Genomic DNA, 27691 nt, shown 5'->3' on the forward strand with positions numbered 1-27691 from the left:
GAACAGCTTACATTTACTGTTTTGCGTATCTTTCGTAAAACAGAAATTCGCACATGTATTACTATGCAAATGCTTCTTTATATCAAAACACCTTTTGTTCAAATAATTGTATTTAATCAAAGTGAACTTGGGAGACATTATTTCCAAAGATGGTCTTGGTTAGTTCTGAAAAAAATTGCACAAGACCAGAGTTCGATTACCATTTTTTTCGGACTATATGGCGCATTTAAAATCCTTTCATTCTCTCAAAAATCGACAGTGCGCTTTATAACCCGGTGCGTGTAATACATACTTGCCAACCCTCCCGGATTTTCCGGGAGACTCCCGAAATTCAACGCCTCTCCCGAAAACCTCCCGGGACAAATTTTCTCCCGAAAATCTCCCGAAATTCAGGCGGAGCTGGAGGCCACGCCCCCTCCAGCTCCATGCGGACCTGAGTGACGTGTCGACAGCCTGTTTTCACGTCCGCTTTCCCACAATATAAACAGCGTGACTTCCCAATCACGTTATAACTGTAGAATGATCGAGTACGAGTTCTTGGTTTCTTATGTGGGTTTATTGATAGGCAGTTTCATTAACGTCCTCCCAGTATTTCTCTTATATATATATATATATATATATATATATATATATATATAGCTAGAATTCACTGAAAGTCAAGTATTTCTTATATATATATATATATATATATATATATATATATATATATATATATATATATATATATATATATATATATATATATATATATATGAAATACTTGACTTGGTGAATTCTAGCTGTAAATATACTCCTCCCTTCTTAACCACGCCCCCAACCATCGCCCCCGACCCAACCCCCCTCCCGAAATCGGAGGTCTCAAGGTTGGCAAGTATGGTGTAATGTACGGCATAATTCTGGTTGTGCTTACCAACCTCGAAGCAATTTTATTTGGTACATGTAATATACAATATAACGCCAGCAAACAACCCCAAAACTTTAATTGTTCCATTGAAAATAAAGAACATTACACACGGCACTCAAAAATCTGTCAGAATGTTTTAGTATGACTTTGAAGTCGCACCGCTTGATGGATTGTCGGCCCATTACGGCTACCGTAGTCAGAGATACAAGTATTACTATGGTGTGTGTATAAGGACCGCAAAATGGCACCCATTAGCAGACATATTATTTGCCGTTTTGTTTCACAATCTTATGCAAAACCAACTTTTCTTACCTTCTGGTACATGCTGATGTGTATTTGAGATGTGCATAAGTCCTGAAAATTTGTGCAAGCCCGCCACTGTAGTCCGTGCTGAACCTTAATGATATTACAGACCTTAGATGGTAAAATCCCTAAATTCCTTGCAATAGCTCGTTGAGAAATGTTGTTCTTAAACTGTTCCACAATTAGCTCACGCATTTGTTCACAAAGTGGTGACCCTCGCCCCATCCTTGTTTGTGAATGACTGAGCATTTCATGGAAGCTGCTTTTATCCCTAATCATGGCACCCACCTGTTCCCAATGAGTCTGTTCACCTGTGAGATGAGCCTGTTCACCTGTGGGATGGTCCAAATAAGTGTTTGATGAGCATTCATCAACTTTCTCAATCTTTTTTGCCACTTGTGCCAGCTTTTTTGAAACATGTTGCAGGTATCAAATTCCAAATGAGCTAATACTTGCAAAAATAATACGTTTTCCAGTTTGAATGTTAAGTATCTTGTCTTTGCAGTGAAAAGGATCTGCAAATCATTGTATTCTGTTTTTCTTTACGATTTTTACACAACGCGCCAACTTCATTGTTTTTGGGGTTTGTAATAGAAGAAAAAAGAGTGCATGCGCACAGAGGGTGTATCGCAATACAAACATAATAACAAGCCGCCAAGCATAGCGAACATGCAAGAAAACTAGACTTTTGTATGGGCAGATGATGACAACACAGACAAACCCACTAGAAGGACTTAAAAAAAATCAGTCGATACAATATACTGTATATATACCTCCCTATAGGATTTCCAGAGGTCTACGGTCAAATTATAAGTCCACAAAACACATGTAGTCTGGTCCAAAGTTCCATGACCATGACGAAAATCACACTGCCTCGCTTGAATCTGAGAACCGACTATCCTCCTCTTCAATACCACTGAATAGTCCGTACCAGGAAGGCTGTGGAGTGTGTTCCCTCAATAGTTAGACACCATCATAAAAATGGGAAACACCACCTAGGTCTACAAATTCAGAGGCACCGCCCCGGACGTCCACATGATGCCACAGAGTTTTGTCAACCAAGAAAGCCCCACAGCATTCAGACCCTTAAAGAAATCTTGACAGATCTAAACAGCGCTGCCATCAAAAAGCTTTTTGACTACCTTAGCAACCTCAGCCCTTCGAGTTAGGAGAGACCACCGTAGAGTCCCAAGGCACTGCTTCATCATAGTAAGATGTGTAGCTGGGACTGAAGAGGTCTTCTAAGTATTCCAGCCACCATTCCACAACGGCCCTGCGATGAGGTGGCGACTTGTCCAGGGTGTATCCCGCCTTCCGCCCGATTGTAGCTGAGATAGGCTCCAGTGCCCCCCGCAACCCCGAAGGGAATAAGCGGTAGAAAATGGATGGATTGATGGACGTTCCACAACGTCCCAAGTTGAGATCAACAGCACACCATCCCCACCATATTTGGTGTAACCGTGCATCGCTCCCCCTTCCTAAAATGGCAGATTTTGGTCTAGAATCTCTTCAAAGCCTGTAAGTCATTCTCCAATGCTTTCCCTAACTTCTCCCAAGCGTGTTCCCTGGGTCACACGCACCACACCAGATCCACAGACCATGGAAATGTAGGAAATTGCAAATGGACGTATTTGAGTGATGGATTGTCTGTGGGCCAAAAGTAATGCTCGACCATCCAATTTGTGGAGCTAGGACTAAACAGAACACATTTAAATGTAGCTTTGGAAGCTTCTCAATACTTTTATGGATACACGATTGTAGTTTGTGGCCGCATGCCACGCAGCTTTTTGCAGAGTAAGTTGCTAACAGGTAGGACATATTTCTAATGGTTTGTTTCTTTGCATTGGTCTTCTGCTCCTACACACTTTCTTAGTTCCAATGGTTTGAGGGCAGGATGTCAATCTCTGAGTAGTGCTCAGACAGTGTAATCAAAATGTGCGTTTGTTTTCTTGTGCAGACAAAGCAGGAACAGCAACCGCGTTGCAAATATTACTTCAACCGACATTGAAAATGCTTGTAACTCAAGGTAAGCTATTAACTTAAAGCAGAGCTGGGCAAATATTTTGACTCGGGGGCCACGTTGAGAGAAAAAAATGTTTCTGGGGGGCCAAGGTGTTTGTGTGTATAAATTATATATACACATTTAGATGTAAAAATCTGTTGTACAGTATGTGAGTTTGGGTCCCTTTTTTTCAGGCACACCAATACCAAAAATCACACCGTCTGATAGAATACTAAAATTGTTATGACGGACCACCTCAAAAAACAGAATGGAATTTTACAGTTTTTTACTGAATGGGACACCCAAAATGTGCATTAAAATAAAGAAAGTGGGATTTACAATATTAACTATAACAATAAAACACTGAATATTAACAACATATGAACGTCACTCCTCTTTTACTTCTCAGACCAGCTCCTCGATAGTTATGTATATTTTACAATCAAGCAAAACACAACAAAAATGTAAAAAACAGCAAACTACAAATGCAAAGTGTAATACACGCCTACAATATGATATATTAGCATATAAAAATTTGCTTCCGCATCCGTTCCTGACACACGTGTTTCGGGCTGGCTACTCTGAAAACAAACCCCGCCCACTCTGCTTTGTTTCTGGTCAGAGATGCTGTGACGTATATTACCGTAATTACTCGTATAAGACTCAAAAGTGCAGATTTCGACCATTGAAATACTTTCTATAGTTCAAGACTTACAGTCATTTAAAAACAGCACTGCACATCATAATGGCGGCGACAGTTTTGATGTTAAAGGTCTAAAAAAATTATGTACAAAGTCCGACGGGCCAGATTAAAAATCTTAATGAGCCGGATGTGGCCCACGGGCCGTATTTTGCCCAGATTTGACTTAAAGCAAAATAAAAAGCTGAGAGAGAACTCTTATCTCTTAAAGTAAGTTAAGGCACTTGTAAGTTGAGGTACCACTGTATAGTGTGGCAGCGTGGCTCAGTTGGTAGATGGGGCGTCCAGAAACTTCAAGGGTCCTGGTACGAATCCAGCTTCTGCCATTCTTGTCACTGCCACTGTGTTCTAATTTCTTAGGCAACACACTTCACACACCTTTCTCCCAGTGCCGCTCACACCAATGTATGAATGGGAATGAATCTTTGGTGGCTGTTGGCGAGACTGGAGGCACATATTGGCAGCCACGTTTCCATCAGTTCGTGGATGCTTTGAGTGTCCAAACAACGCCATATAAATGTAATCTATTATTATTACTATGTCAATGCTCCAAAACATTCACACATATGGTTTTCTACACCAAAATGTATCTATTTATTAAACTTATTATTATTCTTCTCCAGATTTTGGCGTGCTCTACCTTCCACATTTTTCACCTGATTCAAACCGTTCGAACTTCAAACTGTTCAGCCTTTTCGAGAATCACTGGCTTTCCCCTTGACAAATTCCAAAATTCCCAGATTTCCCAGAATTCCAGCTTTTCTGGGACATTTTTCCCATTCAAAATGAATTGGCCATTTTTCAAACTTCCATTTCCACATTTTTTTCAACCGATTCAAACCATTCCGCCTTTGAACACATTCCACCATCCTGGAAATTTAAACTACCTTGTTTTCCAAGTTCAAAAAATTTCCAGGATTTTCCAGAATTCCTGGTTTTCCAAAGCCCTATTCCCACCCTTTTTTCTGGCGACTACTCCTTCCACATTTGTCAATGCATTTCAAACGTTCCACCGTCAAAACATTCCTCTTAATCAGGACAAAAAACAAAGTGTATTTTTAAACTGGAAAAATTCCCAGTTTTCCCGAAATTCCAGGAATTCCGTAATACCATTTATCAATTCAACATGTTAGTACTTCAACATTTATTGGCCGATTTGAAAAATTCCAACACCAACCATTTCAACACATTAAGACCACTCAAGTTGTTTACCTTTTTTTTTTTAAATTCCCGCTTTTCCCGAAATTTACCAAATGTTTTGGAAATTCCCATTGAAATCAATGGGACATTCTTCAAAGTCTCACAACTCCCACATGTTCCTTCTGATTCAAACTATTCCAACTTCAAAATATTCAGTCTGTTAGGGATTTGTGTGATCTACTTCAACAATCCTAAAAAAAATTCCAGGATTTCAGTTCAACTTCAGCATTGGAGCATTCACACAAATTCCTTCAGGAATTGCCTCATCTAGTTGTTATTATTATTATTAGGGGCTGAACAGAATCCCACAGATATGTGTGATACATGTGCATCACCACCTGCGAGTGACCACCGCATACATTGTGATTAGAAACTTACTTCATCTTCTGATTATATTGTAAATGCAATTAATCGTTCAGTTATAACTAATTGTTTATTCGAACATGGAAAAAAGATTACACAATAAAACAGTACAAAGTTTAACATGTCCAAATAATATTAAAGGCCTACTGAAACCCACTACTACTGACCACATAGTCTGATAGTTTATACATCAATGATGAAATCTTAACATTGCAACACATGCCAATACGGCCGGGTTAGCTTACTAAAGTGCAATTTTAAATTTTGCGCGAAATATCCTGCTGAAAACGTACCGGTATGATGACGTCAGCGCGTGACGTCAAAGAATTGTAGAGGACATTTTGGGACAGCATGGTGGCCAGCTATTAAGTCGTCTGTTTTCATCGCAAAATTCCACAGTATTCTGGACATCTGTGTTGGTGAATCTTTTGCAACTTGTTCAATGAACAATGGAGACAGCAAAGAAGAAAGCCGTAGGTGGGAAGCGGTGTATTGCGGTCGACTGCAGCAACACAAACACAGCTGGTGTTTCATTGTTTACATTCCCGGAAGATGACAGTCAAGCTTTACCATTGGTCTGTGGAGAACTGGAGAGACTCTTACCAGGAGGACTTTGAGTTCGATGCGCAGACACGGTACCGTGAGTACGCATGCAGCTGCGGCTTCCAAACATTTGATCGCTTGTCCGTACGTGCGTGCCGCTATGTGCATGTCATGTACGTAACTTTGGGGACTTTGGGGAAATATATGTGCTGTATGAACTTTGGGGAGGTGAACGGTACTTTGGGCTGTGGGATTGAGTGTGTTGTGCAGGTGTTTGAGTTGTATTGGCGGGTTATATGGACGGGAGGGGGGAGGTGTTTGTTATGCCGTATTAATTTGTGGCATATTAAATATAAGCCTGGTTGTGTTGTGGCTAATAGAGTATATATATGTCTTGTGTTTATTTACTGTTTTAGTCATTCCCAGCTGAATATCAGGTCCCACCCGCCTCTCACAGCATCTTCCCTATCTGAATCGCTCCCACTGCCCTCTAGTCCTTCACTCTCACTTTCCTCATCCACGAATCTTTCATCCTCGCTCAAATTAATGGGGAAATCGTCGCTTTCTCGGTCCGAATCGCTCTCGCTGCTGGTGGCCATGATTGTAAACAATGTGCAGATGTGAGGAGCTCCACAACCTGTGACGTCACGCTACTCGTCTGCTACTTCCGGTATAGGCAAGGCTTTTTTATCAGCGACCAAAAGTTGAAAACTTTATCGTCGATGTTCTCTACTAAATCCTTTCAGCAAAAATATGGCAATATCGCGAAATGATCAAGTATGACACATAGAATGGACCTGCTATCCCCGTTTAAATAAGAAAATCGCATTTCAGTAGGCCTTTAAAATTATTAATTAATAATAATAGAAAATATATCACATTTACCAAATACTGTTCACAAAATATGCATTTGTCTGCTACAATACACATCTCAAACAACATGTTGCCTTGATTATAATATATGCTATCAGTTTACACCAGAAAGACCATGGCAAAATGTCTTGGCCAGGGAAGACTTGTGTCACTCTCATGCAGGGTGGGAACTCCCTAGAGACAGACTATTGTCTCCGTGTGTGTGTGTGTGCGTGTGCAGCAAGTGTATGTAAGTGTATGCGTGATTACACATTATAAAAAGTGAACCATGGGCTGATTATGCTGTCAGCTGCTGCTGACGCATACACATTTCCACCAAAGTAATTAGAGGCGACGAAGCATACCTGTATTTTCACACACAAAAATACACCTGTAAATACATGCATTGTTAAGTCACATTCGCCTCAAGCATGCAGAGGTAGAAAAGTGATGTACAGGAATTTGTTTGTGTGCCATCTGACAGCATACGCATAATGTCCTGTAAGTAGGTATTTTGTTTTCTCAAAAACAAAGGCGTTCTGTGAAGCAATATGTATGCCATGCTTTGGTGTATATGCATTTAAAGACCACTAAAAACACTTTCAGTAAAAACGTTGTAATGATGTGCATCTTAGCAATGCCTTTATTTTGTTGACTTCCCGTCTCTGACTGGCTGTTTTTTTCTTGCTTAATGTTTCCTGCATTAGGCAGAGAGTTTTGCTTCCTGAACACTGTTAAAATAGAATAGAATATAGTTTTATTTGTCATTAATACAGTGAACAGGTTCAAAGAACAAAGTAATTGGAGCAGATCCCCTAAGGTGCATACCAGTGACGTGCGGTGAGGTTCATGGCTGGTGAGGCACTGACTTCATCACAGTCAGATTTACAAACATATGAACCCTAAAGAGTATCCTATTCACCATTTGATTGGCAGCAGTTAACGGGTTATGTTTAAAAGCTCATACCAGCATTCTTCCCTGCTTGGCACTCAGCATCAAGGGTTGGAATTGGGGGTTAAATCACCAAAAATGATTCCCGGGCGCGGCGCCGCTGCTGCTCACTGCTCCCCTCACCTCCTAGGGGGTGATCAAGGGGATGGGTCAAATGCAGAGGACAAATTTCACCACACCTACTGTGTGTGACAATCATTGGTACTTTAACTTTGTCATGATCTGTGGTTTGGATCATATTTTATGTTATTTTCTGTTTAAAGACTCCATAGTTCCTGGTTGCACTTCCTTGTTTGCTTGTTACCTTGACAACCATTAATGTCACCTGTTTTACGTCTTGGACTCATGCACCAGTTGCTAATTATGTTCACCTGTCTCTGATTAGTGTTCGGCCGCTCACCTGCTACCCGAGCACTAATCAGAGGCATTATTTAAGTTTGCCTTTGACAGTAAGTCGGCCTGGCGTAATTGTTTGCCACATGCAACCTGTCTACGTGAGTTTTGCCTTGTATCTAGTTTATGCTAAGTGTTTGATTCATGCCATGCTATGTAAGTCTTGTTTGTTTCATGCCACAGTTACCTGAGTATTGTTTGTCCCTAGTCCATGCTAAGAAGTAGCATTAGCTCCAAGTGCGATCAACACGTTGTGCCTTCGCCTTGTGTTCAATTTTGTTGGTACTACTTTGGTAGTTTGAGAAATAAATCATGTTTTTACCTACACGCCATGTCCGGAGTGGTTCGTCTGCATTCCTGGGAGAACGACCCCGCAGCAAGCTGCGACCCCCCCCATCGTGACAAACTTAACTTTAACTTTACACATATAAACTGTAGCACACAAAAAAGCACATTTAATAAAAAAAAACGATATTATGGTCTTACCTTTACTTATAAATAAAGTCCATGCGCCGCTCCTTCTGAACAAAAGCATCGATAACTTGTTTATAGAAGTCTTCTTTATCTTTCTTAAGTTTTAAAAGTCTCTCCGTTTCGATGGAGATCTTCCTTTAATTATTACCTCCTGCTTCGATTGAAAGTCCAGTTTAGAAAACTGTTCTGCCCTCACTATATGTGTTGAGGTTATACAGCTTGGCAGACAGCTAGCAACCAATCCAGGACGCTCTAATAAAGTTCCAAAGCAGATGAATCCATTTAGGCTCTTTATTGTTGTTGATCTTGCTTTGTCTTGCACTGGACTTTTTTTTTTTTTTTTTGTAAAACTGAAATACACACAATGACAATGTATAATCTATATGATTCAATCAACACACTGAAATGTAATACACAATATGTAAACATCAGCTCCACACAAATACACAGCACCACCATCCAACAAACACTGCTGAGTGTTGAAACTATTTCTATGGTGGAAATACACAACCAGCAGCCATTTTAAGTCCTCAAACATCCATTAAATTAGTGCACAAAAATCGTTTTTCAATACACATCTTACTATCAAATTTAGCCACTATCCACCTTCATATTGAGCCAAATAAACAAGTTAAACAGTTTACTTACAGACTTATCTTTTCCAAGGCTTGTAAGAGGTAACACAACTTGTCTACTTCTTATTGTCTCATGAACTGAACTAACATCGTAAACCGAAAGTGCCCAAACTGATGACGCACAGCATTTTCCCATCGCCACAAGGTGTCAGTAATAGTCCACAATCAAACGGGCATAACTAAAACTGTTTTATTTTAGATATGTAATCCTCCATGTTAAAATTCCAGGCGAGAGGAAAAAAACAACGATCGCTAACTGTTGCTGCTTGTTGTTACTTATTCTGCAGCTGAGTAGTCTCAAAAATTATCCCTGGGATGATGGGATCACTAGCGCCCTCTACCACCAGGAGGCGGGATTACTGCGTGCCTCAGCCAGTGCGTCTTCGCAGCCGTTTTATGATTGCTCAGCACAAGAAATACGTTACACACATACAGTTGTTGACAAAATACACTGTACATTATATACCTCAACTAACTAAACTATGGAAATGTATAATATAATTCATACAGCAATACGGTCTCACTGCACAGCCGGCCAGCAGTTAGCCGAGTCATTGCGCAATTCATGGTGAGGCTCAACTGGCTGCTGATCACCGCAAGTCTCTTCTCAGTATTTGAACGAATAATGTGAAAATTCAGCGATTTTGAATAAAAATAATCAAAAACTGGTGAAGTTAAATGGAAAATAACTTTATAGTATAATCACTGGATACATATAACAATTTAAATATTTTTTTTCTTTTTACATTTTTTTTCTTTCCATGATGGCACGTGAGGCCCCGCCTCACCTGCCTCCCCTGACTGCATGTCACTGGTGCATACACAATAATTTAGTATTATAAATAGTAAAAAAAAGATAAAAAAGAAGATATCTGTCTATATATATGTATATATCCACACACATGCATATATCCATACATATGCAAATATATACATATACACATATAACATTATTGCACATTATAGTCCGAAAAAATAAAAATACATGATACATGAGGACATGACGGACACATTGTGCTCACTCAAGCCTGTTTAATGCTACTATGGCTCTTGGGTAAAAACTGTTTTTTAGTCTATTTGTGCCCGCTTTTAGCACCCTATAGCGTCTGCCCGAGGGTAGCAGTTCTTGGTGGTTGGAATGGGTCTTTCAGGATGCTCTGTGCTTTCCTGAGACAGCGGGAGCTGTACAGGCCAGCCAGGGAGGGGAGGGGGTGTGTCAATGGTGAAATTGTGTTTATAATGTTTTGGACAAACCAGTGGGGAAGAAAAGTTTTCTAAAGTAATCTTGCACATGCTAATATGACCTAAAAAGCGGACTACAGCAAATATACGAGTGGTATATCGTATTTTTTGGACCATTGGGCGCACCGGATTAAAAGGCGCACTTCCGATTAGCTGGTCTATTCAGGTCTTTTTTCATACAAAAAGCGCACCGGATTGTAAGGCGCATTAAAGGGGTCATATTATGATTTTTTTCTAAATTTAAAAAAATATCTTGTGGTCTACATAACATGTGATGGTGGTTCTTTGGTGAAAATGAATATGTTTTATAGATTGTTTTACATCTTCAAGTAGCTTTCTGAGCGTCTCTTCAAGATGCGCCATTTTGTGGGCAGTCTTATTTACGTGTCTCACCTTCGACAGTGTATTCTCCCCGTCATCTTTGTTGGAGCGGTGTAGCATGGAAGAAGTGTCAAAAGATGGAGCTAACTGTTTTAATGACATTCAGACTTTACTTCAATCAACAACGGAGCAGCATCTCCTCATCCGTGGCTCAATAATGCAACATCAACACCGGAAATGTGTCCCGTGAAAAACCGTCCAACTGGAACCCTCTAATAACTAAAGTTCTGTGGGTGAATTATGTAGACCCACAACAGTTTTTAGCGCTTTGATAGCAAGTTTACTGACAGATATAAGTAAGAACTACTACCTCGACTACGACGGACGCGCGCAAATTTTCAGTCCTCATGCAGAACCCACATACAGATCAACAGGTACCAGAAGGTAAAAAAAAGTTGATTTTGCATAATATTGCGTAACAAAACACCAGATAATATGTCTGCCATTTTGCGGTCCTTATACACACACCATAATAATACTTGTATGTTTAATGCGCTGACAATCCATCAAGCGGTGCAGCTTCATAGCTTACCAAAGTTGTACTGAAAACATGTTGACAGATTTTTGAGCGACGTGTGTAATGTTCTATATTCTCAATGGAACATTTAAAGTTTTGGTGTTATTTACTGCCATCATATTGGAGTCTACACATATCTCTTATGTGTGACTGCCATCTACTGGTCACACTCATCATTACACAATGTACCAAATATAATAGCTTCGAGGTGGGTAAGCACAACCAGAATTATGCCGTACATTAGGCGCACCAGGTTATAAAGCGCATTGTCGATTTTTGAGAAAATGAAAGGATTTTAAGCGCGCCTTATAATCCGAAAAAATACGGTAATCCTTTAAAATGTTTAGCTCTAAAGCCAAAGTCTACCACTTTGTTACTCTTTGTTATTACAGGAAGAAAACGTTTAAATCCGGCCAATGAGTACCAAAATAATATCAACCAAATCTAAAATGGACATATTTTGCATCTCCAACAGAATGTAAAATAAATGTTAAACTATGTTTCACCCTCTTTTGATTGGTTAGAACATGTGTTTCATAATTGCTAGGATTAAGTTTTCCGTGGATACAGACGGAAATACGGGAACAGTCTGTCTGAAATGTAAACAGCAGTTTCACATTCCTCTGCTTTAACTTCAATGTAAACCAAATCAGAGTAACAAAGTGGTAGACTTTGGCTTCTCTCGCCAACACTCAAACCTCCAAACTTGGTGGTTTTCCTTTAGCCAACCATTTGACATGAACAAAATAGGAAAATAGGTTTATTGGTGTTATTAACTTTCTAACATGAGGTTAGGGTTATGGCTGGTGAGGCACTGGCACCATTGGAGGTTTTTTTTTCTTTTACTTAAAATTCTTGTGCTCTCTCCAATCCTAATCCAAATTGTGTCACAGTGCGGTGTGTTTAGAATGACAGAAAGCGGCGTGCAGGTAAAAAAGTTGAATTCTTTAAGTAGAATGGAAACAAGGAGTGGTGCAAGGCGTAGCAGCAGGATGGCAACACATGCAAAATGAAACAGAACACAGTGGTCTACAGGAAACAATGAATCAGTGTTGAGAAGCAGGTGACACTAGTATAAAAACTAGAGTTGTCCGATAATGACTTTTTTGCCGATATCCGATATTGTCCAACTCTTAATTACCGATTCCGATATCAACCAATACGATACATACAGTCATGGAATTAACACATTATTATGCCTAATTTTGTTGGATGCATTAAACAATGTAACTTTACCATGAATTGATTAACGTGAACCCCGATTTAAACAAGTTGAAAAACTTATTCGGGTGTGTGGGGTGGGGCGTGGCTTGCGGACCTGCACCGAAGCGGGGCGTGCCAGGATCGGCTTCGAGATTAGCGGCAGGTGAGTAGATGACACAGCTGAGAGTGTTTGTCTGATCACCTGTCGCTCTGTTAAAGGCAGCAGTCAGGAAGGAGAAGGGGTTGTTAATGGCGGTTGGCGAAGCACGAGGGGAGCGAGAGCAAGACAGACCATTCTGAAGGGAAACCATATGTGTTCTTGATTGAGGAAAGACAATTGCTGAAAAGCCCACAAAGACTTTCGACGTTTATTGTAAAATAAACATTATTGTTAAACCTGAAAAGAGTGGTGATGTCGGTGACTGGTGGCCCAACGAACCCGGAAGGAAGCGACTTCCACAGGGTGTTACCATTTAGTGGTCAATTGAACGGAATATGTACTGTACTGTGCAATCTACTAATACAAGTTTCAATCAATCAGTCAACAACAAGGTTTTCCAAAATAAGAGAACAACTGTCATATTTATTATCGAAGTCACAAAGTGCATTATTTTTTTAACATGCCTCAAAACAGCAGCTTGGAATTTGGGACATGCTCTCCCTGAGATAATCCCAATACCCACTACAACTATGGGAAATACTATACTTTGACTTTCACAAAGTGCATTATTTAAAAATTTTTTTAAACATGCCTCAAAACAACAGCTACAAAAACAATGAAGGCACAGTCCAAAGTATATTAGAGCATACTTGCCAACCTTGAGACCTCTGAATTCGGGAGATGGGGGCGGGGTTGAGGTGGGCGGAGTTGGGGGGGTGTGGTTTGGTGGTAGCGGGGGTGTATATTCTAGCGTCCCAGAAGAGTTAATGCTACAAGGGGTTCAGGGTATTTGTTCTGTTGTGTTTATGTTGTGTTACGGTGCGGATGTTCTCCCGAAATGTGTTTGTCATTCTTGTTTGGTGTGGGTTAACAGTGTGGCGCATATTTGTAACAGTGTTAAAGTTGTTTATATGGCTGTTGATCAAGTATGCATTGCATTCACTTATGTGTGTGTAAAAGCCGCATATATTATGTGACTGGTCCGGCACGCTGTTCGTATGGAGGAGAAGCGGACGTGACGACAGGTTGTAGAGGACGCTAAAGGCAGTGCCTGTAAGGCACGCCCCCTATAATATTGTCCGGGTGGATATCGAAAGAAATTCGGGAGAATGGTTGCCCCGGGAGATTTTCGGGAGGGGCACTGAAATTCGGGAGTCTCCCGGGAAAATCGAGAGGTTGAAACTTATACCGATAATTTCCGATATTACATTTTAAAGCATTTATCGGCCGATAATATCGGACATCTCTAATAAAAACCCTTCTGAATGGCAATCAGGGACAGGTGAGTCTACCAATTGCCTACCAGTAACAGGTGAGGAGAATAGCACTCAGAAGCAGGTGTGAAGTCACTGCAGAACAAACCACAACACAGTTCATTCATTCATTATTATTCATCAATAGTGTTATTTCTATATGTTTCTTGTTCCATTTGTAGTGCAATAATGTTCAATGTCATTTCTGTGTTACTACTACTAACTACTTAGGTAACTGGTTCTTTGCTATCATTTCTCATGTCATAATTGTACATATAGTATTTGCTGATGTTATTGTTTTGTTGGTTTTGTTTTCGTTCTCCATCATCCCCCCGCAACCCCAAGAGGGACAAGTGGTAGAAAATGGATGAATGGATGGATATTGTCTTCCTGTCTTATCCCCTTCTCGTCCCTGCAATTTACCCATCTGTCCACCTTTTTTTCTTCTCTCTATCCCCTCTTGCTCTGTTCCGGCTGCGCCAAACATTAAATAAATCCATTTAATAAAGTCAAATACAAATAAGGCAACAGGAGAAGTATTCCACACTTCTTTTTTGTAAAGTAAATCTATACAGCAAATATGAGCATCGACATCAACAATATGATTTGCCTGAGTAGCTAAACAGGATTCAAAAAAAGAAAGGAAACTGAAATGACTGAATTTCAAAACAAATTCCCACTATTTCATTTGTGGTTTATCCTTACAATGTGTGTTTTACCTGCTACATGTCTTATATGTGTATTTTTAGCCATTGTATTGTTTTCACTATTTACTAAATATTGTATTTGTCTTAAAACATTGATCAAAATTGGCAACCATAAATAAAGAAGCATTTAAAACAATAACAATAATACAATAAAGCTTTATATTCTATTCTAACCTGATTCTAGATTATGGAAGGTTATATGTAAAATTGTAAAGTGTTTTTGATTGCATTAAGAAAAGCCCAATGTTAATGTTCTTTAATTTGGATTCCAATCTTCTAAAATTGTTCTTTAAGTGCAATAAGAAACATATATTGAATAAGTTTTATCATAAGATTTTCTTTTAAAACCAAGCCAATACTAATGTTTGTGGTCTACTTTATTTTGAAAAATATAAAAAAGTATCAAAATACATGTCAATATTAATTTTGGTACATGTACTGGTAACACAATTTTGGTATCGGGACAACCCCAGGTGGGACGTTTGTGTAAACGTAAGTACGTAGTTGCTTACGTGCCCGAACATCAACTATGCAGTGACGTAGCAAGTGGTGTCCCAATGTCTAGGTAAGATTACACATTTCTACCCCTTGTTGCTTCATTTCGAGGGTGTAGTGGTGTAGGGTGAACATTGGGATTGGGCCCAAGTGTCGCCAGTGGCGTGCAAACTTTTGCCATTTCTAGTGCATTTCAACCCCATTGTTTAGCACTAGATAATCTATAGATAGAAGTATCTATCTTAAAAATGTTTTTGCAAAATCTTTTTTTACCTGTTGGCACCTGTTGTGCATTTCGGCTGTTTGGAATTTGAAAAGATTGCGATGTACTTTGCCATTGTTCCTGCAGCGGATATCGCCATTCATCAGAGCTGGAAAAATATTTTGACTCGGGGGGCCACATTGAGAGAGAAAAATGTGTCTGGGGGGCTGAAGTGTATGTGTGTATAAATAATATATACACATTTAGCTGTACAAATCTGCTGTGCAGTGTGTGTGTTTGGGTCCATTATTTTCAGGAACACTAATACTAGTCACAATGTCCGATAGAGTTTTTAAAATGTTGTGACAGACAACTTCCGAAAAATGGAATGACATTTTACAGTTTTTTACTGAATGGGACATCCAAAATGTACATTAAAATAAAGAAAGTTGGATTTACAATATTAACTATGAACAATAAAACACTGAATATTAACAACATATGAACATCGCTCCTCTTTTACTTCTCAGACCAATAGTTGTGTATCTTTTACAATCAAGCAAAACACAACAAAAATGCAAAAAACAGCAAAATATGAAGGCAAAGTGTAATAAACAATATGATATATTATCACATAAAAATCTGCTTCCGCATCTGTTTCTGACACATGCGTTTGGGGCTGGCTGCTCTGAAAACAAACCCTGCCCACTCTGGTTTGTTCCTGGTCTGAGATGCTGTGACCTAGATTACCGTAATAACTCGTATAACACTCAAAAGCGCAGATTTCGACCATTGAAATTAGAGATGTCCGATAATACCGATATTATCGGCCGATAAACGCTTTAAAATGTAATATCGGAAATTATCGGTTTCGGTTTCAAAATTATTATTATTATTATTATTATTATTATATTATTATTATTATTATTATTATTATCTGTTTCAAAAAGTAACATTTCTGACTTTTTAAAACGCCGCTGTGTACACGGATGTAGGGAGAAGTATAGAGCGCCAATAAACCTTAAAGGCACTGCCTTTGCGTGCCGGCCCAGTCACATAATATCTACGGCTTTTCACACACACAAGTGAATGCCAAGCATACTTGGTCAACAGCCATACAGGTCACACTGAGGGTGGCCATATAAACAACTTTAACACTGTTACAAATATGCGCCACACTGTGAACCCACACCAAACAAGAATGACAAACACATTTCGGGAGAACATCCGCACCGTAACACAACATAAACACAACCGAACAAATACCCATAACCCCTTGCAGCACTAACTCTTCCGGGACGCTACAATATAGTGCGATCCAGTGTTTGTATTACCAGCACAGGCAACTACACAATTTTCCAGCCCTGTTGGAAGAAGAAAGAAGCCCCTGGTTTAACGTTTGTTTCGTGTGAATGAGATAATTTGTGACAATGGAAGTGTACAAAGCACAGAGCCAGGCTAAGATACACCCGCCTCGTTTGGTGTTCAATATACATGGTAAATGAATTATACTTCTATAATGCCTTTTTACTTTCAAGGTACTCAAACTCTGACACTATTTCAACATTCACCCATTGACACACACACATTCACACACTGAAGGATTTCCCCAAAACTATATTTAATCACTAAGGCGGTTCCTACAATGTATCGCGGCGGTGGATACAATGAAACGGTAAATCTAATAACAGTAGATTAACAAATATAATAATATGTTAGTGATTTTTACAGCATTCCAACAATATTCCTGCATGGATGTATATAGTTGTTTAAAATAGGGAGACAGACATTATAATACCACGTAGCCTGTCTACTTTATGGACAGAAAGATATATTAAACTACAGTATTTTCCGGACCACAGGGCGCACCGGATTATAAGGCACACTAGCAATGAATGGTCTGGTTTCGATCTTTTTTCATATATAAGGCGCATTCAAGGAGTCATATTACTTTTTTTTCTAAATTGAAAACACTTCCTTGTGGTCTACATAACATGTAATGGTGGTTCTTTGGTCAAAATGTTGCATAGATTATATTTTACAGACCATCTTCAAGCCACTTTCTGACAGTTGCTTCAGCATGCGCCGTTTTGTGGGCGGTCTTATTTACGTGGCTCACCTTCGGCAGCGTCTTCTCCCCGTCATCTTTGTTGTAGCGGTGTAGCGTGCAAGGACGGGAGTGGAAGAAGTGTCAAAAGATGGAGTTAACTGTTTTAATGACATTCAGACTTTACTTAAATCTATAACGTAGCAGCAAGACGAAAATAACCATCCGGACTGTTCTTGGTGCAAAGATTGGATGTGGGGTGTATTAGTGCCCAAGGCATGGGTAACTTACACATCTGTGAAGGCACCATTAATGCTGAAAGGTACATCCAGGTTTTGGAGCAACATATGTTGCCATCCAAGCAACGTCTTTTTCATGGACGCCCCTGCTTATTTCAGCTAGACAATGCCAAGCCACATTCTGCACGTGTTACAACAGCGTGGCTTCGTAGTAAAAGAGTGCGGGCACTAGACTGGCCTGCCTATAGTCCAGGCCTGTCTCCCGTTAAAATTGTGTGGCGCAATATGAAGCCTAAAATACCACAATGGAGACCCCGGACTGTTGAACAACTTAAGCTGTACATCAAGCAAGAATGGAAAAGAACTCCACCTGAAAAGCTTCAAAAATTGGTCGCCTCAGTTCCCAAACGTTTACTGAGTGTTGTTAAAAGGAAAGGCCATGTAACTCAGTGGTAAAAATGCCCCTGTGCCAACTTTTTTGCAATGTGTTGCCATTAAATTCTAAATTAATGATTATTTGTAAAAAAAAATAAAAAAAAAAAAAATGAAGTTTCTCAGTTCAAACATTACATTTCTTGTCTTTGCAGTCCATTCAATTTAATATAGGTTGAAAAGGATTTGCAAATCATTGTATTGTTTTTAATCAGGATTTACACAACGTGCCAACTTCACTGGTTTTGTTTTTTTAATAAAACACAGCTAAACAAACAAATAAATACAATGGTAAAAACAAAATAGAAGTGGAAATTAAATTAAATAAATATGAAAAATGGAACTATCCATAAAAAATAGGGAAAAAAAGCATAAACAAAAAAATGTAAAATGTCCAGCTAAGCTTTCCCGTTTCTGTGAGCAGGTGTGTAGCCGCTTTTTGGAGCAATTATAAATAGCGAGTGGAGGACTGATTAATCTCAAAGTATAGATAATTGCAGTATTCCTAATGGTACAGTATGTTATCAGTGCGTGCACCACTGTTATGGGCAGGAATGATTTGAGCTTCCGAAGGAATCTAAACTAAACAAAGGTAGTTTTCACAATTGAGCATATTTGCTTGTCAAGTTTAAAATAATTATCAATAAAAACACCAATACCTTTTGCAGAAGGGTGGCAGTAGGACCACGTGGGCTCAGGGAACTGTTCAGCCAAAGAAGAGATCGGGCTCACCAAAAATTGCAATTTCAGATTTGTGTTGTTTAAACTGAGAACATTTATTGGACCTCCAGTCGTTTACATACATCTCAGCCAATGAAGAAGTGCTTTAGGTGAGTCAGTTTGGAAATTGAAAAGGTAGACACATCTGTACGTCATCGGCAAATAACTTAAAAGGGATTTTATGTTTTTGGTTTTTTTATCTATTCATCCCTGTGGCAGCACAAAAAATATGCTTACAATGGGAGTCGCTCTATTCTGCCTATAAAGCGCTTAAAAAACTCTTCCATCAGTGTTTTATATGTAGTAACAGGCACATACACAATGACATGTACTATGTACGTATTTTGTTCATTTTAAGCATACAGCAGTGCATTAATTTCAAAAGCACATCACGTTTGTTTTTTCCTTCGCCAACATCACTGATGACTACTCACTGGAGACTTCATGAGAGACAACAAATATAATGAAACATCACTTACTGTACTAACTCCGGTCGTATGTCACTCAAAAGTTCAGATTTTAACCATTGGAATCATTTCTATAGTTTGCCGCATTGAAGTCTGTATTATGTTGTATTATGCCCATGCAGGTAGCACAGTTAACTGCTTGTTTATGCTGTTTTGTAAGACCCGTGTCACGAGACGTCAAACTTGACACTTCATTGGCAGGTTCTGAGACAAGATCGATTGCTTTAGCCTTATTTTACTGGAAGAGAGTCTTGCTTTTTGAAGCAACAAATTAAATTGATTTAAAACATTTTTACAATAAATTTTTATACATTTAATTTTTTACTCTGAAATGTATACTGTAGAAGTTGCTTCCTAGCAGTTCCACTGTTAGACACGGCACAGGAGCCAAGCATGCAGTTTTAAGCAAGGTTTTGATGTACATAGAATTTCTCAAAGTTTCTCCAGCAGGACGTGACTTTTCAGTCACCTCCGTAACCTCTCTTTCCTCCTGTTACCGGCCGCTTACTGTTATAAACAACATATGATTAGATTAACTCGTGCCACCTTGGAAATCTAATCACCTGTCAGCTGTGTCTCGCCGTCGGCACTTGCCCCGCCCCTATCTGATGGTGCTCTGCCCTCAACACCATAGACAGAGGCGGTGACCTTTGCTCCTGCAGGCAGCGCTGGCCACACCTCCCTCCACATGTACATTGACTTTTTTTTTTTACACTGAATTTGTATACACTACATTTTAAAACACTGGGTTTTTTTCATGGAAATGATCAGCTTAATTTAATTTCAAACACAAATTCAGTGTCAAAAAAAAGCTTTCGTAATAAAGACACAAATCAACCTCCATAAACTACCAGCATCAGCTATCACATAAGGTCATTAAAACATTTTAAAAGAGCTGTTTCTGTGTTGTGATGAGATTTAAAACCAGTCAGACAGTCTCTTAGAGTTCATGATGATAATCTTTTTGCCACTTTCTTTCTTCATGACAACATTCGCACCAGTAGTGTCATTAAGCCATGGCTCTCCAGCTGGCTTTGGTCGCCTATTAATGAATGGAGCAACCGAGTCAAAAAGGTTGCTGCTTAGAGATATAGTGTGGGAGTTAAGTGTAAAAGTAATAAAAGCAGCAGAAAAAAAGCTGCTGTTGAAAATTGATGGCACGGTTCTGAAATACTATTTGATTATATTTTTAGGCGGAGGTTATGGCCATAAGGCAATTGCACACACCTGATTCTTGCTGCTATTTAGGCTCAGGGGTTCTAGCCATGCGTTGCTGGTTCTTTCACTTTTACATGTCAGCCAGCACTCCAATTGTTTTGTGAATTAACCTTTGTTGTTTTTGGCTATACTTAGTCTTTCTCCAGTTGTCTCCAGCCTTCCAGTTGTCTATTTTTTCTTCAGGATCTTGTTAAATTAACATTTTTGTTTTACCTGCTGTTCCGCCCCTGCATCCATACTTGCCAACCCTCCCGATTTTCCCGGGAGACTCCCGAATTTCAGTGCCCCTCCCGAAAATCTCCCAAAGCAACCATTCTCCCGAATTTCTCCCGATTTCCACCCGGAAAACAATATTGGGGGCGTGCCTTAAAGGCATTGCCTTTAGCATCCTCTCTCACCTGAAATCTTCACCCCTTAACATGCGCATGCTGTCCAGGCGTCCGCTTTTCCTCCATATAAACAGTCACATAATAATGTAGCGTTGGACGGGTTTAACAATGGTCTTTACTCGAAGATATCAAGAAATGCTGACACGTTGTATGATCTTTTAACTGGTTTAATGATAACGTTAATTTTAAGCACACACACACACACGCGCACACACACACACACGCACACAAGTGAATGCCAGCATACTTGGTCAACAGCTATACATGTCACACTGAGGGTGGCCGTATAAACAACTTTAACACTGTTACTAATTTGCGCCACACTGTGAACCCACACCAAACAAGAATGACAAACACATTTCGGGAGAACATCCGCACCATAACACAACAATAACACAACAGAATAAATACCCAGAACCCCTTGCAGCACTAACTCTTCCGGGACGCTACAATAACATCTACGGCTTTTGGAGCTCAGTGCACAACTGCACACACAACAAGAAAGAGACGAAGCAGAAGAACGAAGAAGAGACATGGCGACGACGAGTAAGAAGAAGAAATACGCTTGCAAGTTCCAAAATGATTGGAAAAAAGAATTTCATTTCATCCAGGTCAGCTCGAAGGAAGCATACCCAGGGGAAGGTGTATGCTGCCTGCACCTCTACCCCGCCCCCCCAACCCCGCTCCCGCAACCACGCCCCCAACACCCCCCCACCCCCTCCCCCCATCTCCCGAATTCGGAGGTCTCAAGGTTGGCAAGTATGCCTGCATCTGGGGTACATACCTTACCGAGTCGTTACATTATAAAGTCCATATTGAATTTAGGAATTTGGTAAATGAGTTCACACGACACAGGTCTCTCTTTCATATGACGTAAAACGGACCTTACGACAGTTGTTAAATGTGTTTAAAAACATTTGCAAGCCTTCCACCTGCCCGTGGCTCGAGGAGAGCTAAAGAAGGAGCAGGTCAGAGGACGTAGCTCTGAGAGTGGAAAACACTCTGTCTGGCGAGAACATATATTCCAAATCCTGGGACTCAAAAAAGACCTTCAGCACTGCAGTCTGGATTGCCAGGAACTTGACAGTAAGCAATGCCAGTTAGATCACCCTTCATCTGTGAAAACTGTGCTTGAATTAGTGAAATCTACACCGCGTTTGACAGCTCCAGAAGGCAGATGGAGGGTGAACAAGCGATGTGCTGTGATAGAACTTGGAAAACTGATGGAGTACAGCGCCGCTGTGGCCCTGGATTCTGCTTTTCAGTTGACTGCAGACACGCCCTCCATCATCAGGGGTGCCCATTACGTCGATCGCGAGCGGGTGTGTCAGTCGATCGCCAGCCAGGCATTAGAAAAATACACCTAAAAATTAGCAATCATCAATCTTCCCTATGACGTCACTTTCGTCACTTGATTGACATTCACGACACCCGAGGGCCTTGTGAGATGAGGCTGGCTGCTGCGAACTCATTATTAAGAAAATATTACCAACAGGAAGGCAAGAAACACTTTTTATTTCAACGGACTCTCGTGCCGTACCTGCCGTCAAAACTCTTAAGACCGACTGCACAGTTCCTACCTATCACAATAAAAGCGCTGCTTCATCCTGCCTGCGCTAACAAAATAAGAGTCTCAGAAAGCTGGCGTGCACAAGCTAGCAAGCTACGACGTTTGGCGCCAATGTATTTCTTGTAAAGTGTATAAAAAGGAGTATGGAAGCTGGATAAATAAGATGCCAAAAACCAACCACTTTCATGTGGTATTGGACAGAAAGGAGGACATTTCTTTCTTCTCCATTTGAAAATGTGGACGTTATCAGCACTACTGTCTGATTCGAATCAATGCAAGTCATCAGAATCAGGTAATACACCAACTTATATTTTTGTCTTCATGAAAGAAAATAATCTATATGTGTTAAACATGCTTTATTATCATTAAACAACTTTAACTTGTTAACAAAAACATCTCTTTCATAAATAAATAATGATAAATTACAAAACACAAAACCAGTGAAGTAGGCACGTTGTGTAATTTGTAAATAAAAACAGAATACAATGATTTGCAAATCCTTTTCAACTTCTATTCAATTGAATAGACTGAAAAGACAATATATTTAATGTTCGAACTGAGAAACTATTTTTTTTTTTTGCAAATTAGCATTAACTTAGAATTTAATGGCAGCAACACATTACAAAAAAGTTGGCAGAGGGGCATTTTTACCACTGTGTTACATGGCCTTTCTTTTTAACAACACTCAGTAAACGTTTGGGAACTGAGGAGATCAATCTTGCTTGATATTCAGCTTAAGTTGTTCAACAGTCTGGGATCTACGCTGTGGCATTTTAGGCTTCATAATGCGCCACACATTTTCAATGGGAGACAGGTCTGGACTACAGGCAGGCCAGTCGAGTACCCGGGCTCTTTTACTATGAAGCCACACTGTCGTAAAACGCAGTTTGGCATTGTCTTGCTGAAATAAGCAAGGGCGTCCATGATAACGTTGCTTGGATGGCAACATATGTTGCTCCAAAACCTATACTGTATGTACCTTTCAGCATTAATGGTGCCTTCACAGATGTGTAAGTTACCCATGCCTTGGGCACTAATACACCCCCATACCATCACAGATGCTGGCTTTTGAAGTTTGGTTCTTTTCCTCTTTGTTCCGGAGGACACGTCGTCCACAGTTTCCAAAAACAATTTGAAATGTGGACTCGTCAGACCACAGAACACTTTTACACTTTGCATCAGTCCATCTTAGATGGATTGAGCCCAGCAAAGCCGGCCGCACTTCTGGGTGTTGTTGATAAATGGCTTACGCTTTGCTTAGTAGAGTTTTATCTTGCACTTACAGATGTAGCGACCAACTGTAGTTACTGACAGTGGTTTCCTGAAGTGTTCCTGAGCCCATGTGGTGATTTCCTTTACACACCGATGTCGTTTTTGATAATTCGAGGGATCGAAGGTCCGTAATATTGTCACTTACGTGATTCTATTTTTATTTACGAATTACACAACGTGCGAACTTCACTGGTTTTGGGTGTTGTATATACTGTACCTGTAAAACTAAAAACCATGCATCAAATGAGAATTGCTGTCTTAATCATTTAAATAAACCAAGACAAAAGTATAAGATGTGGTGTGTGGACCACTGACTATCAACGTTTTGCTTTCTAAAACACAACAAAGATATATGTTGTTGGAGCACCGAAAGTACTAAGTCAAAAAAGGGACCATTTATATTGTTAACGCTTAAAGGCCTACTGAAATGCGATTTTCTTATTTAAACGGGGATAGCAGGTCCATTCTATGTGTCATATTTGATCATTTCGCGATATTGCCATATTTTTGCTGAAAGGATTTAGTAGAGAACATCGACGATAAAGTTCGCAACTTTTGGTCGCTGATAAAAAAGCCTTGCTTATACCGGAAGTAGCAGACGAGTAGCGTGACGTCACAGGTTGTGGAGCTCCTCACATTGTACTGCACATTGTTTACAATCATTGCCACCAGCAGCGAGAGCAATTCGGACCGAGAAAGCGACGATTTCCCCATTAATTTGAGCGAGGATGAAAGATACGTGGATGAGGAAAGTGAGAGTGAAGGACTAGAGGGCAGTGGGAGCGATTCAGATAGGGAAGATGCTGTGAGAGGCGGGTGGGACCTGATATTCAGCTGGGAATGACTAAAACAGTAAATAAACACAAGACATATATATACTCTATTAGCCACAACACAACCAGGCTTATATTTAATATGCCACAAATGAATCCCGCATAACAAACACCTTCCCCCTCCCATCCATATAACCCGCCAATACACCTGCACAACACACTCAATCCCACAGCCCAAAGTACCGTTCACCTCCCCAAAGTTCATACAGCACATATATTTCCCCAAAGTCCCCAAAGTTACGTACGTGACATGCACATAGCGGCACGCTTGTACGGGCAAGCGATCAAATGTTTGGAAGCCGCAGCTGCATGCGTACTCACGGTACCGCGTCTACGCATCCAACTCAAAGTCCTCCTGGTAAGAGTCTCTGTTGTCCCAGTTCTCCACAGGCCAATGGCAAAGCTTGACTGTCATCTTTCGGGAATGTAAACAATGAAACATCGGCTGTGTTATCCGGCACAACAGTCAAGGGGTGCATTCTACGGCGGGGGTGCGTTATCCGGCACAACTTTTGCCGCAATACACCGGTTCCCACCTACAGCTTTCTTCTTTGCTGTCTCCATTGTTCATTGAACAAATTGCAAAAGATTCACCAACACAGATGTCCAGAATACTATGGAATTTTGCGATGAAAACAGACGACTTAATAGCTGGCCACCATGCTGTCCCAAAATGTCCTCTACAATGCGTGACGTCACGCGCAGGCATCATCATACCAAGACGTTTTCAGCAGGATATTTCGCGCAAAATTTAAAATGGCACTTTAGTAAGCCAACCCGGCCGTATTGGCATGTGTTGCAATGTTAAGATTCCATCATTGATATATAAACTATCAGACTGCGTGGTCAGTAGTAGTGGGTTTCAGTAGGCCTTTAATGTATGTATTCCCAGGAAGGAGAGTGTATGATGGCAGTGACAACAAAGACTACATTTTCAGTCATTTTCCTTTTAATAAAGCTTGTGGTGCGTATGGACTGGAGTTGAAGAGTTTGTCATCACCCACTTCTTCATTAAGGAAGTTGTTTATGGAGAAGAACGAGCTCGGCTCCACACTCCTCTCACAAAGCAGTGCAGCTTGCTTCACTCTCTATGTTAATTGGCCTCTCTTTGAATGTGCTGCACATGTCGATAACTCTCCGCTTTAATCCCAACCTGTGTTTTGGGAGACGAACATTCCGTGTGTCGTTCGAGCAAGGATTACCCACAAGGGTCGCTGTAACAATGTCTAATCTGCTGCCTGTTTTTCAGGGAGTGTCTACTTTGCATGCATCAATATAAAGAATATAATCAGAGTGCGAGACATCCCTGTGATTGTTATGCATGGAAGTGTTCATTCCAACAATTGAAGAAATGTTCCTCGAGTGACATGAAGCTTGTATACCCCAGTCTGTGTCTCTATTACATGTGTTGTGGTGCATTGTGGCGTGAGAGTCAAATAAAGCTGTTTATCTGTGCAAACACTTCCGTGACTGTATTCAACATAAACACTTGCTCGTTCTTCAGTAAGACCAGCCTTCTCCTGCTTACAGAAAGTTAGGCTAAATGGGTTTCAAGATGTGCTAAATATAAGCATTGAGTGTTGCCTGCAGCCTTGGTTTAACCAGTCACTCAAACACTTGCATGTTAAGTGGACACAAATACTTGTTTTGGTGCGCTGATTTCTCTACCTTGTTGTGTGATTGACCTCGGCCTACAAGTTCACAGTTCGTCCATTACCGTATTTTTTGGACTGTAGGGCGCATCGGATTAAAAGGCGCACTGCAGATGAGTGGGTCTATTCAGGTCTTTTTTCATACAAAAGGCGCACCGCATTAGGCGCATTAAAGGGGTCATATTATGATTTTTTTTCTAAATTTTAAACACTGTTTTGTGGTCTACATAACATGTAGTGGTGGTTCTTTGGTCCAAATGTTGCATAAATTATGTTTTACAGATCATCTTCAAGTAGCTTTCTGAGCGTCTCTTCAGGATGCGCCGTTTTGTGGGCGGTCTTATTTACACCTTTGTCTCCACTGGAAGTAATCATTCAGAATCCTCAGTTTACTTTCAAACCAGAGGACAATACCGCCGTGAAGATGGACCGCGCAACTTCTGAACGAGTCACGGCAGAGGACGCTATTATTATTTGCGACGCTATTCGGCCATTGGGGAAATGGAACAAGAGAGAGCAATCATGTCATTGTAAATCAACAGAACTGTTAAATAATTATTGTTAATTAACGATATGCTGGTGTTAATCTGTATAGTCATGATCAGAGTTCACAAATGTTTGTAAACATAAAGATTATTGAATGAGAAGTGTGTGCATGAGAAAACTATGGGTCGGAATTGAACCTGTTGTTGGCACAAGATTGGCAATTAAAGTTAAAAAGAGTGTTGTACTTTGTGACTAATCTGGACGCAAATATAACAAAAAAAGGCTGAAAAATTACACATTCAATTATTGTTTTTAGAGCACACCGAGATATGTATCAGTTTTAGTGCAAAACTTTAATGACTGCTGTTTTATTTCATTAAATAATTTTTGCATTTCATGCACGAAGTCTGCTCGCCTGTGTTCAGGGACCTCCTTGGCAAAAACTGACCAATACCAGCTCTCCATTCTGCGTCGCTGGCGACGAGAACCTAGGATTTCTGGGAGGTGTACGTAAGCCTTATGTGAAGCTACGCAGGGGGAGGGGACAAGACGGCATCTTCTATGCATGTTACGTGACGCGAGAGTACACACCAGGCTCTAGTATAAGGCATGAGGCAAGGCTAACCTGGTAGCCCTGGGGGTGAGCTGGCAGGGGTGGTAGCCATCCTGTTATTTCATTTGTAATCATCGATGTTCTCATTGTCCATTTTGTTGAATTTGGTGAACTAAACCTGCTCAAAAGACCTGAGAAATAAGACTGTATGACATTTAGGTTGACTCGGCGGGAAACGTCATTAATACAAAGAGCGAGGCCAAGACACCGTACAACAAATAACATGGCTTTATTCTTTTTTGTCTGATCTTGACGCTTTTCTGTCTATTATT

At 40.2% G+C, this 27691-nt stretch overlaps 1 long non-coding RNA gene across 1 annotated transcript in view; it reads left to right on the top strand.

Moving 5' to 3' along the window:
• The window catches only part of LOC133616762 (uncharacterized), a 43642-nt gene extending 16605 nt beyond the window's left edge, over positions 1–27037 (top strand). Inside the window, exon 3 of the long non-coding RNA XR_009816901.1 lies at positions 26603–27037. This is a non-coding gene — a long non-coding RNA (uncharacterized lncRNA). The remainder of the gene's footprint in view (positions 1–26602) is intronic.
• Positions 27038–27691: the final 654 nt, after the last annotated feature.

The sequence above is a fragment of the Nerophis lumbriciformis genome, linkage group LG14 (assembly GCF_033978685.3).
Source record: "Nerophis lumbriciformis linkage group LG14, RoL_Nlum_v2.1, whole genome shotgun sequence".
NCBI classification, from domain to species: domain Eukaryota; kingdom Metazoa; phylum Chordata; class Actinopteri; order Syngnathiformes; family Syngnathidae; genus Nerophis; species Nerophis lumbriciformis.